The sequence below is a fragment of the Melospiza melodia genome, chromosome 7, assembly GCF_035770615.1.
Source record: "Melospiza melodia melodia isolate bMelMel2 chromosome 7, bMelMel2.pri, whole genome shotgun sequence".
In the NCBI taxonomy this organism is placed as follows: domain Eukaryota; kingdom Metazoa; phylum Chordata; class Aves; order Passeriformes; family Passerellidae; genus Melospiza; species Melospiza melodia.
In genome coordinates, this window is record NC_086200.1 from 16,133,281 (window position 1) to 16,154,967 (window position 21,687).

Consider the following 21,687-nt stretch of genomic DNA (forward strand, 5'->3'; position numbering starts at 1 on the left):
CATGGCAGATTGCAGGAGCCACTTTGCACCATCAAACTAGCCCGACTTGGCACTGGTGCCACCTCTGCTCTGGGAACCATCCTGCGTATCGTGGATTCTAAGGAGCCACCCGGCCACTCCCAGCCACAGGCCCCCAAACACAAACAACGGCGCTTATCCCTGGAAAACAAAACTCGCCTGCCAACTTTGTGATGGCAGATTGCAGGAGCCACTTGGTACTATCAAACCAGCCCAACTTGGCACTGGTGCCACCATGGGTCTGATCACCATCCTGCCTATCGTAGCTTTTCAGGAGCCAGCCGGTCAGTCCCACCCATAGGCCCCCAGAAAAAACCTCGCCCCGTTTCCCTGGCAAACAAAAGTAAGCTACCCCGCTTCTGGATGGCAGATTGCAGGAGCCACTTTGCACCATCAAACTAGCCCGACTTGGCACTGGTGCCACCTCTGGTCTGGGAACCATCCTGCGTATCGTGGATTCTAAGGAGCCAGCCGGCCACTCCCAGCCATATGCCCCCAAACACAAACAACGGCGCTTTTCCCTGGAAAACAAAACTCGCCTGCCAAATTTTTGATGGCAGATTGCAGGAGCCGCTTGGTACTATCAAATCAGCCCAACTTGGCACTGGTGCCACCTCTGGTCTGGTAACCATCCTGCCTATCGTAGCTTTTCAGGAGCCAGCCGGTCACTTGCAGCCATAGGCCCCCAGACACAAACCTCGGCCCGTTTCCCTTGCAAACAAAAGTAAGCTGCCCCGCTTCTGGATGGCAGATTGCAGGAGCCACTTGGTACTATCAAAGCAGCCCGACTTGGAACTGGTGCCACCTCTGGTCTGGGAACCATCCTGCGTATCGTGGATTCTAAGGAGCCAGCTGGCCACTCCCAGCCACAGGCCCCCAAACACAAACAACGGCACTTTTCCCTGGAAAACAAAACTCGCCTGCAAACTTTTTCATGGCAGATTGCAGGAGCCACTTTGCACCATCAAACTAGCCCGACTTGGCACTGGTGCCACCTCTGCTCTGGGAACCATCCTGCGTATCGTGGATTCTAATTAGCCAGCGGGCCACTCCCAGCCATAGGCCCCCAAACACAAACAACGGCGCTTTTCCCTGGAAAACAAAACTCGCCTGCCAACATTTTGATGGGAGATTGCAGGAGCCACTTTGCACCATCAAACCAGCCCGACTTGGCACTGGTGCCACCTCTGGTCTGGGAACCATCCTGCGTATCGTGCATTCTAAGGAGCCAGCCGGCCACTCCCAGCCACAGTCCACCAAACACAAACAACGGCACTTTTCCCTGGAAAACAGAACTCGCCTGCCAACTTTTTCATGGCAGATTGCAGGAGCCACTTTGCACCATCAAACTAGCCCGACTTGGCACTGGTGCCACCATGGTCTGGGAACCATCCTGCGTATCGTGGATTCTAATTAGCCAGCCGGCCACTCCCAGCCATAGGCCCCCAAACACAAACAACGGCGCTTTCCCCTGGAAAACAAAACTCGCCTGCCAACTTTTGGATGGCAGATTGCAGGAGCCGCTTGGTACTATCAAATCAGCCCAACGTGGCACTGGTGCCACCATGAGTCTGGTCACCATCCTGCCTATCGTAGCTTTTCAGGAGCCAGCAAATCACTCCCAGCCATAGGCCCCCAGACACAAACCTCGGCCCGTTTCCCTGGCAAACAAAAGTAAGCTGCCCCGCTTCTGGATGGCAGATTGCAGGAGCCACTTTGTGGTATCCAACCAGCCCAACTTGGCACTGGTGCCACCTCTGGTCTGGGAACCATCCTGCGTATCGTGGATTATAAGGAGCCAGCCGGCCACTCCCAGCCACAGGACCCCAAACACAAACAACGGCGCTTTTCCCTGGAAAACAAAACTGGCCTGCCAACTTTTTGATGGCAGATTGCAGGAACCACTTGGTACTATCAAACCAGCCCAACTTGGCACTGGTTCCACCATGGGTCTGGTAACCATCCTGCCTATCGTAGCTTTTCAGGAGCCAGCCGGTCACTTCCTGCCATAGGCCCCAGACACAAACCACTGGGGGTTTCCCTGGCAAACAAAAGTATGCTAGCCTGCTTCAGGATTGCAGATTGGAGGAGCCACTTTGCACCATCAAACCAGCCCGACTTGGCACTGGTGCCACCTCTGGTCTGGGAACCATCCTGCGTATCGTGGATTCTAAGGAGCCAGCTGGCCACTCCCAGCCACAGGCCCCCAAACACAAACAACGGCGCTTTTCCCTGGAAAACAAAACTGGCATGCCAACTTTTTAATGGCAGATTGCAGGAGCCACTTTGCACCATCAAACTAGCCCGACTTGGCACTGGTGCCACCTCTGGTCTGGGAACCATCCTGCGTATCGTGGATTCTAATTAGCCAGCCGCCCACTCCCAGCCATAGGCCCCCAAACACAAACAACGGCGCTTTCCCCTGGAAAACAAAACTCGCCTGCCAATTTTGGATGGCAGATTGCAGGAGCCGCTTGGTACTATCAAATCAGCCCAACGTGGCACTGGTGCCACCATGAGTCTGGTCACCATCCTGCCTATCGTAGCTTTTCAGGAGCCAGCAAATCACTCCCAGCCATAGGCCCCCAGACACAAACCTCGGCCCGTTTCCCTGGCAAACAAATTAAGCTGCCCCGCTTCTGGATGGCAGATTGCAGGAGCCACTTTGTGGTATCCAACCAGCCCAACTTGGCACTGGTGCCACCTCTGGTCTGGGAACCATCCTGCGTATCGTGGATTCTAAGGAGCCAGCCGGCCACTCCCAGCCACAGGACCCCAAACACAAACAACGGCGCTTTTCCCTGGAAAACAAAACTGGCCTGCCAACTTTTTGATGGCAGATTGCAGGAGCCACTTGGTACTATCAAATCAGCCCAACTTGGCACTGGTGCCACCATGAGTCTGGTAACCATCCTGCCTATCGTAGCTTTTCAGGAGCCAGCCGGTCACTTCCAGCCATAGGCCCCAGACACAAACCACTGGGGGTTTCCCTGGCAAACAAAAGTATGCTAGCCTGCTTCAGGATTGCAGATTGGAGGAGCCACTTTGCACCATCAAACCAGCCCGACTTGGCACTGGTGCCACCTCTGGTCTGGGAACCATCCTGCGTATCGTGGATTCTAAGGAGGCAGCTGGCCACTCCCAGCCACAGGCCCCCAAACACAAACAACGGCGCTTTTCCCTGGAAAACAAAACTGGCATGCCAACTTTTTAATGGCAGATTGCAGGAGCCACTTTGCACCATCAAACTAGCCCGACTTGGCACTGGTGCCACCTCTGGTCTGGGAACCATCCTGCGTATCGTGGATTCTAATTAGCCAGCGGTCCCCTCCCAGCCACAGACCCCCAAACACAAACAACGGCGCTTTTCCCTGGAAAACAAAACTCGCCTGCCAACTTTTTGATGGCAGATTACAGGAGCCACTTTGCACCATCAAACCCGCCCGACTTGGCACTGGTGCCACCTCTGGTCTGGGAACCATCCAGCGTATCGTGGATTCTAAGGAGCCAGCCGGCCACTCCCAGCCATAGGCCCCCAAACACAAACAACGGCGCTTTTCCCTGGAAAACAAAACTCGCCTGCCAACTTTTTGATGGCAGATTGCAGGAGCCACTTGGTACTATCAAATCAGCCCAACTTGGCACTGGTGCCACCATGGGTCTGGTAACCATCCTGCCTATCGTAGCTTTTCAGGAGCCAGCCGGTCACTCCCAGCCATAGGCCCCCAGACACAAACCTCGGCCCGTTTCCCTGGCAAACAAAAGTAAGCTGCCCCGCTTCTGGATGGCAGATTGCAGGAGCCACTTGGTACTATCAAACCAGCCCGACTTGGAACTGGTGCCACCTCTGCTCTGGGAACCATCCTGCGTATCGTGGATTCTAAGGAGCCAGCCGGCCACTCCCAGCCACAGGCCCCCAAACACAAACAACGGCACTTTTCCCTGGAAAACAAAACTCGCCTGCAAACTTTTTAATGGCAGATTGCAGGAGCCACTTTGCACCATCAAACTAGCCCGACTTGGCACTGGTGCCACCTCTGCTCTGGGAACCATCCTGCGTATCGTGGATTCTAATTAGCCAGCGGGCCACTCCCAGCCATAGGCCCCCAAACACAAACAACGGCGCTTTTCCCGGGAAAACAAAACTCGCCTGCCAACATTTTGATGGGAGATTGCAGGAGCCGCTTTGCACCATCAAAGCAGCCCGACTTGGCACTGGTGCCACCTCTGGTCTGGGAACCATCCAGCGTATCGTGGATTCTAAGGAGCCAGCCGGCCACTCCCAGCCACAGGCCCCCAAACACAAACAACGGCGCTTTTCCCTGGAAAACAAAACTCGCCTGCCAACTTTGTGATGGCAGATTGCAGGAGCCACTTGGTCATATCAAACCAGCCCAACTTGGCACTGGTGCCACCATGGGTCTGGTCACCATCCTGCCTATCGTAGCTTTTCAGGAGCCAGCCGGTCAGTCCCACCCATAGGCCCCCAGAAAAAACCTCGGCCCGTTTCCCTGGCAAACAAAAGTAAGCTGCCCCGCTTCTGGATGGCAGATTGCAGGAGCGACTTTGCACCATCAAACTAGCCCGACTTGGCACTGGTGCCACCTCTGCTCTGGGAACCATCCTGCGTATCGTGGATTCTAATTAGCCAGCGGGCCACTCCCAGCCATTGGCCCCCAAACACAAACAACGGCGCTTTTCCCTGGAAAACAAAACTCGCCTGCCAACTTTGTGATGGCAGATTGCAGGAGCCACTTGGTACTATCAAACCAGCCCAACTTGGCACTGGTGCCACCATGGGTCTGGTCACCATCCTGCCTATCGTAGCTTTTCAGGAGCCAGCCGGTCAGTCCCACCCATAGGCCCCCAGAAAAAACCTCGGCCCGTTTCCCTTGCAAACAAAAGTAAGCTACCCCGCTTCTGGATGGCAGATTGCAGGAGCCACTTTGCACCATCAAACTAGCCCGACTTGGCACTGGTGCCACCTCTGGTCTGGGAACCATCCTGCGTATCGTGGATTCTAAGGAGCCAGCCGGCCACTCCCAGCCACAAGCCCCCAAACACAAACAACGACACTTTTCCCTGGAAAACAAAACTCGCCTGCCAACTTTTTGATGGCAGATTGCAGGAGCCGCTTGGTACTATCAAATCAGCCTAACTTGGAACTGGTGCCACCTCTGGTCTGGTAACCATCCTGCCTATCGTAGCTTTTCAGGAGCCAGCCGGTCACTCCCAGCCATAGGCCCCCAGACACAAACCTCGGCCCGTTTCCCTGGCAAACAAAAGTAAGCTGCCCCGCTTCTGGATGGCAGATTGCAGGAGCCACTTGGTACTATCAAAGCAGCCCGACTTGGCACTGGTGCCACCTCTGGTCTGGGAACCATCCTGCGTATCGTGCATTCTAAGGAGCCAGCCGGCCACTCCCAGCCACAGTCCACCAAACACAAACAACGGCACTTTTCCCTGGAAAACAGAACTCGCCTGCCAAGTATTTCATGGCAGATTGCAGGAGCCACTTTGCACCATCAAACTAGCCCGACTTGGCACTGGTGCCACCATGGTCTGGGAACCATCCTGCGTATCGTGGATTCTAATTAGCCAGCCGGCCACTCCCAGCCATAGGCCCCCAAACACAAACAACGGCGCTTTCCCCTGGAAAACAAAACTCGCCTGCCAACTTTTTGATGGCAGATTGCAGGAGCCGCTTGGTACTATCAAATCAGCCCAACGTGGCACTGGTGCCACCATGAGTCTGGTCACCATCCTGCCTATCGTAGCTTTTCAGGAACCAGCAAATCACTCCCAGCCATAGGCCCCCAGACACAAACCTCGGCCCGTTTCCCTGGCAAACAAAAGTAAGCTGCCCCGCTTCTGGATGGCAGATTGCAGGAGCCACTTTGTGGTATCCAACCAGCCCAACTTGGCACTGGTGCCACCTCTGGTCTGGGAACCATCCTGCGTATCGTGGATTCTAAGGAGCCAGCCGGCCACTCCCAGCCACAGGACCCCAAACACAAACAACGGCGCTTTTCCCTGGAAAACAAAACTGGCCTGCCAACTTTTTGATGGCAGATTGCAGGAACCACTTGGTACTATCAAACCAGCCCAACTTGGCACTGGTTCCACCATGGGTCTGGTAACCATCCTGCCTATCGTAGCTTTTCAGGAGCCAGCCGGTCACTTCCAGCCATAGGCCCCAGACACAAACCACTGGGGGTTTCCCTGGCAAACAAAAGTATGCTCACCTGCTTCAGGATGGCAGATTGGAGGAGCCACGTTGCACCATCAAACCAGCCCGACTTGGCACTGGTGCCACCTCTGGTCTGGGAACCATCCTGCGTATCGTGGATTCTAAGGAGCCAGCTGGCCACTCCCAGCCACAGGCCCCCAAACACAAACAACGGCGCTTTTCCCTGGAAAACAAAACTGGCATGCCAACTCTTTAATGGCAGATTGCAGGAGCCACTTTGCACCATCAAACTAGCCCGACTTGGCACTGGTGCCACCTCTGGTCTGGGAACCATCCTGCGTATCGTGGATTCTAATTAGCCAGCCGGCCACTCCCAGCCACAGACCCCCAAACACAAACAACGGCGCTTTTCCCTGGAAAACAAAACTCGCCTGCCAACATTTTGATGGCAGATTGCAGGAGCCACTTTGCACCATCAAACCAGCCCGACTTGGCACTGGTGCCACCTCTGGTCTGGGAACCATCCAGCGTATCGTGGATTCTAAGGAGCCAGCCGGCCACTCCCAGCCACAGGCCCCCAAACACAAACAACGGCGCTTTTCCCTGGAAAACAAAACTCGCCTGCCAACTTTTTGATGGCAGATTGCAGGAGCCACTTGGTACTATCAAACCAGCCCAACTTGACACTGGTGCCATCATGGGTCTGGTCACCATCCTGCCTATCGTAGCTTTTCAGGAGCCAGCCGGACAGTCCCACCCATAGGACCCAAGACAAAAACCTCGGCCCGTTTCCCTGGCAAACACAAGTAAGCTACCCCGCTTCTGGATGGCAGATTGCAGGAGCCACTTGGTACTATCAAACAAGCCCAACTTGGAACTGGTGCCACCTCTGGTCTGGGAACCATCCTGCGTATCGTGGATTCTAAGGAGCCAGCCGGCCACTCCCAGCCACAGGCCACCAAACAAAATCAACGGCACTTTTCCCTGGAAAACAAAACCCGCCTGCCAACTTTTTGATGGCAGATTGCAGGAGCCACTTTTCCCCATCAAACTAGCCCAACTTGGCACTGGTGCCACCTCTGGTCTTGGAACCATCCTGCCTATCGTAGCTTTTCAGGAGCCAGCCGGTCACTCCCAGCCATAGGCCCCCAGACACAAACCTCGGCCCGTTTCCCTGGCAAACAAAATTAAGCTGCCCCGCTCCTGGATGGCAGATTGCAGGAGCTATTTAGTACTATCAAACCAGCCCGACTTGGCACTGGCGCCACCTTGGCTCTGGGAACCATCCTGCCTATTGTGGATTTTCAGGGGTCAGCCGGCCACTCTCAGCCATATGCCCTGAAACACAAACCACGGCCCTTTTCTCTGGCAAACAAAACTCAACTGCCCCTCTTCTGGATGGCAAATTGCAGGACGCACTTGGTACTACAAAAACAGCACAACTTGGCACTGGTGCCACCTTGGGTCTGGTCACCATCCTGCGTATCGAGCATTTTAAGGAGCCAGCCGGCCACTCCCAGCCATATGCCCCCAAAAAAAAACCACGGCCCTTTTCTCTGGCAAACAAAACTCAGCTGCCCCGCTTCTGGATGGCAGATTGCAGGAGCCACTTTGCACCATCAAACCAGCCCGACTTGGCACTGGTGCCACCTCTGGTCTGTGAACCATCCTGCGTATCGTGGATTATAAGGAGCCAGCTGGCCACTCCCAGCCACAGGCCCCCAAACAAAAACAACGGCGCTTTTCCCTGGAAAACAAAACAGGCCTGCCAACTTTTTAATGGCAGATTGCAGGAGCCACTTTGCACCATCAAACTAGCCCGACTTGGCACTGGTGCCACCTCTGCTCTGGGAACCATCCTGCGTATCGTGGATTCTAATTAGCCAGCGGGCCACTCCCAGCCATAGGCCCCCAAACACAAACAACGGCGCTTTTCCCTGGAAAACAAAACTCGCCTGCCAACTTTGTGATGGCAGATTGCAGGAGCCACTTGGTACTATCAAACCAGCCCAACTTGGCACTGGTGCCACCATGGGTCTGGTCACCATCCTGCCTATCGTAGCTTTTCAGGAGCCAGCCGGTCAGTCCCACCCATAGGCCCCCAGAAAAAACCTCGGCCCGTTTCCCTGGCAAACAAAAGTAAGCTACCCCGCTTCTGGATGGCAGATTGCAGGAGCCACTTTGCACCATCAAACTAGCCCGACTTGGCACTGGTGCCACCTCTGGTCTGGGAACCATCCTGCGTATCGTGGATTCTAAGGAGTCAGCCGGCCACTCCCAGCCACAAGCCCCCAAACACAAACAACGACACTTTTCCCTGGAAAACAAAACTCGCCTGCCAACTTTTTGATGGCAGATTGCAGGAGCCGCTTGGTACTATCAAATCAGCCTAACTTGGAACTGGTGCCACCTCTGGTCTGGTAACCATCCTGCCTATCGTAGCTTTTCAGGAGCCAGCCGGTCACTCCCAGCCATAGGCCCCCAGACACAAACCTCGGCCCGTTTCCCTGGCAAACAAAAGTAAGCTGCCCCGCTTCTGGATGGCAGATTGCAGGAGCCACTTGGTACTATCAAAGCAGCCCGACTTGGCACTGGTGCCACCTCTGGTCTGGGAACCATCCTGCGTATCGTGGATTCTAAGGAGCCAGCCGGCCACTCCCAGCCACAGTCCACCAAACACAAACAACGGCACTTTTCCCTGGAAAACAGAACTCGCCTGCCAAGTATTTCATGGCAGATTGCAGGAGCCACTTTGCACCATCAAACTAGCCCGACTTGGCACTGGTGCCACCATGGTCTGGGAACCATCCTGCGTATCGTGGATTCTAATTAGCCAGCCGGCCACTCCCAGCCATAGGCCCCCAAACACAAACAACGGCGCTTTCCCCTGGAAAACAAAACTCTCCTGCCAACTTTTTGATGGCAGATTGCAGGAGCCGCTTGGTACTATCAAATCAGCCCAACGTGGCACTGGTGCCACCATGAGTCTGGTCACCATCCTGCCTATCGTAGCTTTTCAGGAACCAGCAAATCACTCCCAGCCATAGGCCCCCAGACACAAACCTCGGCCCGTTTCCCTGGCAAACAAAAGTAAGTTGCCCCGCTTCTGGATGGCAGATTGCAGGAGCCACTTTGTGGTATCCAACCAGCCCAACTTGGCACTGGTGCCACCTCTGGTCTGGGAACCATCCTGCGTATCGTGGATTCTAAGGAGCCAGCCGGCCACTCCCAGCCACAGGACCCCAAACACAAACAACGGCGCTTTTCCCTGGAAAACAAAACTGGCCTGCCAACTTTTTGATGGCAGATTGCAGGAACCACTTGGTACTATCAAACCAGCCCAACTTGGCACTGGTTCCACCATGGGTCTGGTAACCATCCTGCCTATCGTAGCTTTTCAGGAGCCAGCCGGTCACTTCCAGCCATAGGCCCCAGACACAAACCACTGGGGGTTTCCCTGGCAAACAAAAGTATGCTCACCTGCTTCAGGATGGCAGATTGGAGGAGCCACGTTGCACCATCAAACCAGCCCGACTTGGCACTGGTGCCACCTCTGGTCTGGGAACCATCCTGCGTATCGTGGATTCTAATTAGCCAGCCGGCCACTCCCAGCCACAGACCCCCAAACACAAACAACGGCGCTTTTCCCTGGAAAACAAAACTCGCCTGCCAGTATTTGGATGGCAGATTGCAGGAGCCACTTTGCACCATCAAACCAGCCCGACTTGGCACTGGTGCCACCTCTGGTCTGGGAACCATCCAGCGTATCGTGGATTCTAAGGAGCCAGCCGGCCACTCCCAGCCACAGGCCCCCAAACACAAACAACGGCGCTTTTCCCTGGAAAACAAAACTCGCCTGCCAACTTTTTGATGGCAGATTGCAGGAGCCACTTGGTACTATCAAACCAGCCCAACTTGACACTGGTGCCATCATGGGTCTGGTCACCATCCTGCCTATCGTAGCTTTTCAGGAGCCAGCCGGACAGTCCCACCCATAGGACCCAAGACAAAAACCTCGGCCCGTTTCCCTGGCAAACACAAGTAAGCTACCCGCTTCTGGATGGCAGATTGCAGGAGCCACTTGGTACTATCAAACAAGCCCAACTTGGAACTGGTGCCACCTCTGGTCTGGGAACCATCCTGCGTATCGTGGATTCTAAGGAGCCAGCCGGCCACTCCCAGCCACAGGCCACCAAACAAAATCAACGGCACTTTTCCCTGGAAAACAAAACCCGCCTGCCAACTTTTTGATGGCAGATTGCAGGAGCCACTTTTCCCCATCAAACTAGCCCGACTTGGCACTGGTGCCACCTCTGGTCTCGTAACCATCCTGCGTATCGTAGCTTTTCAGGAGCCAGCCGGTCACTCCCAGCCATAGGCCCCCAGACACAAACCTCGGCCCGTTTCCCTGGCAAACAAAATTAAGCTGCCCCGCTCCTGGATGGCAGATTGCAGGAGCTATTTAGTACTATCAAACCAGCCCGACTTGGCACTGGCGCCACCTTGGCTCTGGGAACCATCCTGCCTATTGTGGATTTTCAGGGGTCAGCCGGCCACTCTCAGCCATATGCCCTGAAACACAAACCACGGCCCTTTTCTCTGGCAAACAAAACTCAACTGCCCCTCTTCTGGATGGCAAATTGCAGGACGCACTTGGTACTACAAAAACAGCACAACTTGGCACTGGTGCCACCTTGGGTCTGGTCACCATCCTGCGTATCGAGCATTTTAAGGAGCCAGCCGGCCACTCCCAGCCATATGCCCCCAAAAAAAAACCACGGCCCTTTTCTCTGGCAAACAAAACTCAGCTGCCCCGCTTCTGGATGGCAGATTGCAGGAGCCACTTTGCACCATCAAACCAGCCCGACTTGGCACTGGTGCCACCTCTGGTCTGTGAACCATCCTGCGTATCGTGGATTATAAGGAGCCAGCTGGCCACTCCCAGCCACAGGCCCCCAAACAAAAACAACGGCGCTTTTCCCTGGAAAAAAAAACAGGCCTGCCAACTTTTTAATGGCAGATTGCAGGAGCCACTTTGCACCATCAAACTAGCCCGACTTGGCACTGGTGCCACCTCTGCTCTGGGAACCATCCTGCGTATCGTGGATTCTAATTAGCCAGCCGGCCACTCCCAGCCATAGGCCCCCAAACACAAACAACGGCGCTTTTCCCTGGAAAACAAAACTCGCCTGCCAACTTTGTGATGGCAGATTGCAGGAGCCACTTGGTACTATCAAACCAGCCCAACTTGACACTGGTGCCATCATGGGTCTGGTCACCATCCTGCCTATCGTAGCTTTTCAGGAGCCAGCCGGACAGTCCCACCCATAGGCCCCCAGAAAAAACCTCGGCCCGTTTCCCTGGCAAACAAAAGTAAGCTACCCCGCTTCTGGATGGCAGATTGCAGGAGCCACTTTGCACCATCAAACTAGCCCGACTTGGCACTGGTGCCACCTCTGGTCTGGGAACCATCCTGCGTATCGTGGATTCTAAGGAGCCAGCCGGCCACTCCCAGCCATATGCCCCCAAACACAAACAACGGCGCTTTTCCCTGGAAAACAAAACTCGCCTGCCAACTTTTTGATGGCAGATTGCAGGAGCCGCTTGGTACTATCAAATCAGCCTAACTTGGAACTGGTGCCACCTCTGGTCTGGTAACCATCCTGCCTATCGTAGCTTTTCAGGAGCCAGCCGGTCACTCCTAGCCATAGGCCCCCAGACACAAACCTCGGCCCGTTTCCCTGGCAAACAAAAGTAAGCTGCCCCGCTTCTGGATGGCAGATTGCAGGAGCCACTTGGTACTATCAAACAAGCCCGACTTGGAACTGGTGCCACCTCTGGTCTGGGAACCATCCTGCGTATCGTGGATTCTAAGGAGCCAGCCGGCCACTCCCAGCCACAGTCCACCAAACAAAAACAACGGCACTTTTCCCTGGAAAACAAAACTCGCCTGCCAACTTTTTCATGGCAGATTGCAGGAGCCACTTTGTACCATCAAACTAGGCCGACTTGGCACTGTTGCCACCATGGTCTGGGAACCATCCTGCGTATCGTGGATTCTAAGGAGCCAGCCGGCCACTCCCAGCCACAGGCCACCAAAAAAAATCAACGGCACTTTTCCCTGGAAAACAAAACTCGCCTGCCAACTTTTTGATGGCAGATTGCAGGAGCCGCTTGATACTATCAAATCAGCCCAACTTGGCACTGGTGCCACCATGGGTCTGGTAACCATCCTGCCTATCGTAGCTTTTCAGGAGCCAGCCGGTCACTCCCAGCCATAGGCCCCCAGACACAAACCTCGGCCCGTTTCCCTGGCAAACAAAAGTAAGCTGCCCCGCTTCTGGATGGCAGATTGCAGGAGCCACTTGGTACTATCAAACCAGCCCGACTTGGAATTGGTGCCACCTCTGGTCTGGGAACCATCCTGCGTATCGTGGATTCTAAGGAGCCAGCCGGCCACTCCCAGCCAGAGGCCCCCAAACACAAACAACGGCACTTTTCCCTGGAAAACAAAACTCGCCTGCAAACTTTTTCATGGCAGATTGCAGGAGCCACTTTGCACCATCAAACAAGCCCGACTTGGCACTGGTGCCACCTCTGCTCTGGGAACCATCCTGCGTATCGTGGATTCTAAGGAGCCAGCCGGCCACTCCCAGCCACAGGCCCCCAAACACAAACAACGGCGCTTTTCCCTGGAAAACAAAACTCGCCTGCCAACTTTTTGATGGCAGATTGCAGGAGCCACTTGGTACTATCAAACCAGCCCAACTTGACACTGGTGCCATCATGGGTCTGGTCACCATCCTGCCTATCGTAGCTTTTCAGGAGCCAGCCGGACAGTCCCACTTATAGGACCCAAGACAAAAACCTCGGCCCGTTTCCCTGGCAAACACAAGTAAGCTACCCCGCTTCTGGATGGCAGATTGCAGGAGCCACTTGGTACTATCAAACAAGCCCAACTTGGAACTGGTGCCACCTCTGGTCTGGGAACCATCCTGCGTATCGTGGATTCTAAGGAGCCAGCCGGCCACTCCCAGCCACAGGCCACCAAACAAAATCAACGGCACTTTTCCCTGGAAAACAAAACCCGCCTGCCAACTATTTGATGGCAGATTGCAGGAGCCACTTTTCCCCATCAAACTAGCCCGACTTGGCACTGGTGCCACCTCTGGTCTTGGAGCCATCCTGCCTATCGTAGCTTTTCAGGAGCCAGCCGGTCACTCCCAGCCATAGGCCCCCAGACACAAACCTCCGCCCGTTTCCCTGGCAAACAAAATTAAGCTGCCCCGCTCCTGGATGGCAGATTGCAGGAGCTATTTAGTACTATCAAACCAGCCCGACTTGGCACTGGCGCCACCTTGGCTCTGGGAACCATCCTGGCTATTGTGGATTTTCAGGGGTCAGCCGGCCACTCTCAGCCATATGCCCTGAAACACAAACCACGGCCCTTTTCTCTGGCAAACAAAACTCAACTGCCCCTCTTCTGGATGGCAAATTGCAGGACGCACTTGGTACTACAAAAACAGCACAACTTGGCACTGGTGCCACCTTGGGTCTGGTCACCATCCTGCGTATCGAGCATTTTAAGGAGCCAGCCGGCCACTCCCAGCCATATGCCCCCAAAAAAAAACCACGGCCCTTTTCTCTGGCAAACAAAACTCAGCTGCCCCGCTTCTGGATGGCAGATTGCAGGAGCCACTTTGCACCATCAAACCAGCCCGACTTGGCACTGGTGCCACCTCTGGTCTGTGAACCATCCTGCGTATCGTGGATTATAAGGAGCCAGCTGGCCACTCCCAGCCACAGGCCCCCAAACAAAAACAACGGCGCTTTTCCCTGGAAAACAAAACTCGCCTGCCAACTTTTTAATGGCAGATTGCAGGAGCCACTTTGCACCATCAAACTAGCCCGACTTGGCACTGGTGCCACCTCTGCTCTGGGAACCATCCTGCGTATCGTGGATTCTAATTAGCCAGCGGGCCACTCCCAGCCATAGGCCCCCAAACACAAACAACGGCGCTTTTCCCTGGAAAACAAAACTCGCCTGCCAACTTTGTGATGGCAGATTGCAGGAGCCACTTGGTACTATCAAACCAGCCCAACTTGGCACGGCTGCCACCATGGGTCTGGTCACCATCCTGCCTATCGTAGCTTTTCAGGAGCCAGCCGGTCAGTCCCACCCATAGGCCCCCAGAAAAAACCTCGGCCCGTTTCCCTGGCAAACAAAAGTAAGCTACCCCGCTTCTGGATGGCAGATTGCAGGAGCCACTTTGCACCATCAAACTAGCCCGACTTGGCACTGGTGCCACCTCTGGTCTGGGAACCATCCTGCGTATCGTGGATTCTAAGGAGCCAGCCGGCCACTCCCAGCCATATGCCCCCAAACACAAACAACGGCGCTTTTCCCTGGAAAACAAAACTCGCCTGCCAACTTTTTGATGGCAGATTGCAGGAGCCGCTTGGTACTATCAAATCAGCCTAACTTGGAACTGGTGCCACCTCTGGTCTGGTAACCATCCTGCCTATCGTAGCTTTTCAGGAGCCAGCCGGTCACTCCTAGCCATAGGCCCCCAGACACAAACCTCGGCCCGTTTCCCTGGCAAACAAAAGTAAGCTGCCCCGCTTCTGGATGGCAGATTGCAGGAGCCACTTGGTACTATCAAACCAGCCCGACTTGGAACTGGTGCCACCTCTGGTCTGGGAACCATCCTGCGTATCGTGGATTCTAAGGAGCCAGCCGGCCACTCCCAGCCACAGTCCACCAAACACAAACAACGGCACTTTTCCCTGGAAAACAAAACTCGCCTGCCAACTTTTTCATGGCAGATTGCAGGAGCCACTTTGTACCATCAAACTAGGCCGACTTGGCACTGTTGCCACCATGGTCTGGGAACCATCCTGCGTATCGTGGATTCTAAGGAGCCAGCCGGCCACTCCCAGCCACAGGCCACCAAACAAAATCAACGGCACTTTTCCCTGGAAAACAAAACCCGCCTGCCAACTTTTTGATGGCAGATTGCAGGAGCCACTTTTCCCCATCAAACTAGCCCGACTTGGCACTGGTGCCACCTCTGGTCTTGGAACCATCCTGCCTATCGTAGCTTTTCAGGAGCCAGCCGGTCACTCCCAGCCATAGGCCCCCAGACACAAACCTCGGCCCGTTTCCCTGGCAAACAAAATTAAGCTGCCCCGCTCCTGGATGGCAGATTGCAGGAGCTATTTAGTACTATCAAACCAGCCCGACTTGGCACTGGCGCCACCTTGGCTCTGGGAACCATCCTGCCTATTGTGGATTTTCAGGGGTCAGCCGGCCACTCTCAGCCATATGCTCTGAAACACAAACCACGGCCCTTTTCTCTGGCAAACAAAACTCAACTGCCCCTCTTCTGGATGGCAAATTGCAGGACGCACTTGGTACTACAAAAACAGCACAACTTGGCACTGGTGCCACCTTGGGTCTGGTCACCATCCTGCGTATCGAGCATTTTAAGGAGCCAGCCGGCCACTCCCAGCCATATGCCCCCAAAAAAAACCACGGCCCTTTTCTCTGGCAAACAAAACTCAGCTGCCCCGCTTCTGGATGGCAGATTGCAGGAGCCACTTTGCACCATCAAACCAGCCCGACTTGGCACTGGTGCCACCTCTGGTCTGTGAACCATCCTGCGTATCGTGGATTATAAGGAGCCAGCTGGCCACTCCCAGCCACAGGCCCCCAAACACAAACAACGGCGCTTTTCCCTGGAAAACAAAACTCGCCTGCCAACTTTTTAATGGCAGATTGCAGGAGCCACTTTGCACCATCAAACTAGCCCGACTTGGCACTGGTGCCACCTCTGCTCTGGGAACCATCCTGCGTATCGTGGATTCTAATTAGCCAGCGGGCCACTCCCAGCCATAGGCCCCCAAACACAAACAACGGCGCTTTTCCCTGGAAAACAAAACTCGCCTGCCAACTTTGTGATGGCAGATTGCAGGAGCCACTTGGTACTATCAAACCAGCCCAACTTGGCACTGGTGCCACCATGGGTCTGGTCACCATCCTGCCTATCGTAGCTTTTCAGGAGCCAGCCGGACACTCCCACCCCTAGGCCCCCAGAAAAAACCTCGGCCCGTTTCCCTGGCAAACAAAAGTAAGCTACCCTGCTTCTGGATGGCAGATTGCAGGAGCCACTTTGCACCATCAAACTAGCCCGACTTGGCACTGGTGCCACCTCTGGTCTGGGAACCATCCTGCGTATCGTGGATTCTAAGGAGCCAGCCGGCCACTCCCAGCCATATGCCCCCAAACACAAACAACGGCGCTTTTCCCTGGAAAACAAAACTCGCCTGCCAACTTTTTGATGGCAGATTGCAGGAGCCGCTTGATACTATCAAATCAGCCTAACTTGGAACTGGTGCCACCTCTGGTCTGGTAACCATCCTGCCTATCGTAGCTTTTCAGGAGCCAGCCGGTCACTCCCAGCCATAGGCCCCCAGACACAAACCTCGGCCCGTTTCCCTGGCAAACAAAAGTAAGCTGCCCCGCTTCTGGATGGCAGATTGCAGGAGCCACTTGGTACTATCAAACCAGCCCGACTTGGAACTGGTGCCACCTCTGGTCTGGGAACCATCCTGCGTATCGTGGATTCTAAGGAGCCAGCCGGCCACTCCCAGCCACAGTCCACCAAACACAAACAACGGCACTTTTCCCTGGAAAACAAAACTCGCCTGCCAACTTTTTCATGGCAGATTGCAGGAGCCACTTTGTACCATCAAACTAGGCCGACTTGGCACTGTTGCCACCATGGTCTGGGAACCATCCTGCGTATCGTGGATTCTAATTAGCCAGCCGGCCACTCCCAGCCATAGGCACCCAAACACAAACAATGGCGCTTTCCCCTGGAAAACAAAACTCGCCTGCCAACTTTTGGATGGCAGATTGCAGGAGCCGCTTGGTACTTTCAAATCAGCCCAACGTGGCACTGGTGCCACCATGAGTCTGGTAACCCTCCTGCCTATCGTAGCTTTTCAGGAGCCAGCCAGTCACTCCCAGCCATAGGCCCCCAGACAAAAACCTCGGCCCGTTTCCCTTGCAAACAAAAGTAAGCTGCCCCGCTTCTGGATGGCAGATTGCAGGAGCCACTTGGTACTATCAAACCAGCCCGACTTGGAACTGGTGCCACCTCTGGTCTGGGAACCATCCTGCGTATCGTGGATTCTAAGGAGCCAGCCGGCCACTCCCAGCCACAGGCCACCAAAAAAAATCAACGGCACTTTTCCCTGGAAAACAAAACTCGCCTGCCAACTTTTTGATGGCAGATTGCAGGAGCCGCTTGATACTATCAAATCAGCCCAACTTGGCACTGGTGCCACCATGGGTCTGGTAACCATCCTGCCTATCGTAGCTTTTCAGGAGCCAGCCGGTCACTCCCAGCCATAGGCCCCCAGACACAAACCTCGGCCCGTTTCCCTGGCAAACAAAAGTAAGCTACCCCGCTTCTGGATGGCAGATTGCAGGAGCCACTTGGTACTATCAAACCAGCCCGACATGCAACTGGTGCCACCTCTGGTCTGGGAACCATCCTGCGTATCGTGGATTCTAAGGAGCCAGCCGGCCACTCCCAGCCAGAGGCCCCCAAACACAAACAACGGCACTTTTCCCTGGAAAACAAAACTCGCATGCAAACTTTTTCATGGCAAATTGCAGGAGCCACTTTGCACCATCAAACAAGCCCGACTTGGCACTGGTGCCACCTCTGCTCTGGGAACCATCCTGCGTATCGTGGATTCTAATTAGCCAGCCGGCCACTCCCAGCCACAAGCCCCCAAACACAAACAACGACACTTTTCCCTGGAAAACAAAACTCGCCTGCCAACTTTTTGATGGCAGATTGCAGGAGCCGCTTGGTACTATCAAATCAGCCCAACTTGGCACTGGTGCCACCATGAGTCTGGTAACCATCCTGCCTATCGTAGCTTTTCAGGAGCCAGCCGGTCACTCCCAGCCATAGGCCCCCAGACACAAACCTCGGCCCGTTTCCCTGGCAAACAAAAGTAAGCTGCCCCGCTTCTGGATGGCAGATTGCAGGAGCCACTTGGTACTATCAAAGCAGCCCGACTTGGCACTGGTGCCACCTCTGGTCTGGGAACCATCCTGCGTATCGTGGATTCTAAGGAGCCAGCGGGCCACTCCCAGCCACAGTCCACCAAACACAAACAACGGCACTTTTCCCTGGAAAACAGAACTCGCCTGCCAACTTTTTCATGGCAGATTGCAGGAGCCACTTTGCACCATCAAACTAGCCCGACTTGGCACTGGTGCCACCTCTGGTCTGGGAACCATCCTGCGTATCGTGGATTCTAATTAGCCAGCCGGCCACTCCCAGCCATAGGCCCCCAAACACAAACAACGGCGCTTTCCCCTGGAAAACAAAACTCGCCTGCCAAATTTTGGATGGCAGATTGCAGGAGCCGCTTGGTACTATCAAATCAGCCCAACGTGGCACTGGTGCCACCATGAGTCTGGTCACCATCCTGCCTATCGTAGCTTTTCAGGAGCCAGCAAATCACTCCCAGCCATAGGCCCCCAGACACAAACCTCGGCCCGTTTCCCTGGCAAACAAAAGTAAGCTGCCCCGCTTCTGGATGGCAGATTGCAGGAGCCACTTTGTGGTATCCAACCAGCCCAACTTGGCACTGGTGCCACCTCTGGTCTGGGAACCATCCTGCGTATCGTGGATTCTAAGGAGCCAGCCGGCCACTCCCAGCCACAGGACCCCAAACACAAACAACGGCGCTTTTCCCTGGAAAACAAAACTGGCCTGCCAACTTTTTGATGGCAGATTGCAGGAGCCACTTGGTACTATCAAACCAGCCCAACTTGGCACTGGTTCCACCATGGGTCTGGTAACCATCCTGCCTATCGTAGCTTTTCAGGAGCCAGCCGGTCACTTCCAGCCATAGGCCCCAGACACAAAGCACTGGGGGTTTCCCTGGCAAACAAAAGTATGCTACCCTGCTTCAGGATTGCATATTGGAGGAGCCACTTTGCACCATCAAACCAGCCCGACTTGGCACTGGTGCCACCTCTGGTCTGGGAACCATCCTGCGTATCGTGGATTCTAATTAGCTAGCCGGCCACTTCCAGCCACAGACCCCCAAACACAAACAACGGCGCTTTTCCCTGGAAAACAAAACTCGCCTGCCAACTTTTTAATGGCAGATTGCAGGAGCCACTTTGCACCATCAAACTAGGCCGACTTGGCACTGGTGCCACCTCTGGTCTGGGAACCATCCTGCGTATCGTGGATTCTAATTAGCTAGCCGGCCACTTCGAGCCACAGACCCCCAAACACAAACAACGGCGCTTTTCCCTGGAAAACAAAACTCGCCTGCCAACATTTTGATGGCAGATTGCAGGAGCCACTTTGCACCATCAAACCAGCCCGACTTGGCACTGGTGCCACCTCTGGTCTGGGAACCATCCAGCGTATCGTGGATTCTAAGGAGCCAGCCGGCCACTCCCAGCCACAGGCCCCCAAACACAAACAACGGCGCTTTTCCCTGGAAAACAAAACTCGCCTGCCAACTTTTTGATGGCAGATTGCAGGAGCCACTTGGTACTATCAAACCAGCCCAACTTGACACTTGTGCCATCGTGGGTCTGGTCACCATCCTGCCTATCGTAGCTTTTCAGGAGCCAGCCGGACAGTCCAACCCATAGGACCCAAGACAAAAACCTCGGCCCGTTTCCCTGGCAAACAAAAGTAAGCTACCCCGCTTCTGGATGGCAGATTGCAGGAGCCACTTGGTACTATCAAACAAGCCCAACTTGGAACTGGTGCCACCTCTGGTCTGGGAACCATCCTGCATATCGTGGATTCTAAGGAGCCAGCCGGCCACTCCCAGCCACAGGCCACCAAACAAAATCAACGGCGCTTTTCCCTGGAAAACAAAACCCGCCTGCCAACTTTTTGATGGCAGATTGCAGGAGCCACTTTGCACCATCAAACTAGCCCGACTTGGCACTGGTGCCACCTCTGGTCTGGGAACCATCCTGCCTATCGTAGCTTTTCAGGAGCCAGCCGGTCACTCCCAGCCATAGGCCCCCAGACACAAACCTCCGCCCGTTTCCCTGGCAAACAAAATTAAGCTGCCCCGCTCCTGGATGGCAGATTGCAGGAGCTATTTAGTACTATCAAACCAGCCCGACTTGGCACTGGCGCCACCTTGGCTCTGGGAACCATCCTGGCTATTGTGGATTTTCAGGGGTCAGCCGGCCACTCTCAGCCATATGCCCTGAAACACAAACCACGGCCCTTTTCTCTGGCAAACAAAACTCAACTGCCCCTCTTCTGGATGGCAAATTGCAGGACGCACTTGGTACTACAAAAACAGCAGAACTTGGCACTGGTGCCACCTTGGGTCTGGTCACCATCCTGCGTATCGAGCATTTTAAGAAGCCAGCCGGCCACTCCCAGCCATATGCCCCCAAAAAAAAACCACGGCCCTTTTCTCTGGCAAACAAAACTCAGCTGCCCCGCTTCTGGATGGCAGATTGCAGGAGCCACTTTGCACCATCAAACTAGCCCGACTTGGCACTGGTGCCACCTCTGGTCTGGGAACCATCCTGCGTATCGTGGATTATAAGGAGCCAGCTGGCCACTCCCAGCCACAGGCCACCAAAAATATCAACGGCACTTTTCCCTGGAAAACAAAACTCGCCTGCCAACATTTTGATGACACATTGCAGGAGCCGCTTGATACTATCAAATCAGCCCAACTTGGCACTGGTGCCACCATGAGTCTGGTAACCATCCTGCCTATCGTAGCTTTTCAGGAGCCAGCCGGTCACTCCCAGCCATAGGCCCCCAGACACAAACCTCGGCCTGTTTCCCTGGCAAACAAAACTAAGCTGCCCCGCTTCTGGATGGCAGATTGCAGGAGCCACTTGGTACTATCAAACCAGCCCGACTTGGCACTGGTGCCACCTCAGGTCTGGGAACCATCCTGCGTATCGTGGATTCGAAGGAGCCAGCCGGCCACTCCCAGCCACAGTCCACCAAACACAAACAACGGCACTTTTCCCTGGAAAACAAAACTCGCCTGCCAACTTTTTCATGGCAGATTGCAGGAGCCACTTTGCACCATCAAACTAGCCCGACTTGGCACTGGTGCCACCATGGTCTGGGAACCATCCTGCGTATCGTGGATTCTAATTAGCCAGCCGGCCACTCCCAGCCATAGGCCCCCAAACACAAACAACGGCGCTTTCCCCTGGAAAACAAAACTCGCCTGCCAACTTTTTGATGGCAGATTGCAGGAGCCACTTTGCACCATCAAACCAGCCCGACTTGGCACTGGTGCCACCTCTGGTCTGGGAACCACCCTGCGTATCGTGGATTCTAAGGAGCCAGCCGGCCACTCCCAGCCACAGGCCCCCAAACACAAACAACGGCGCTTTTCCCTGGAAAACAAAACTCGCCTGCCAAGTTTTTGAT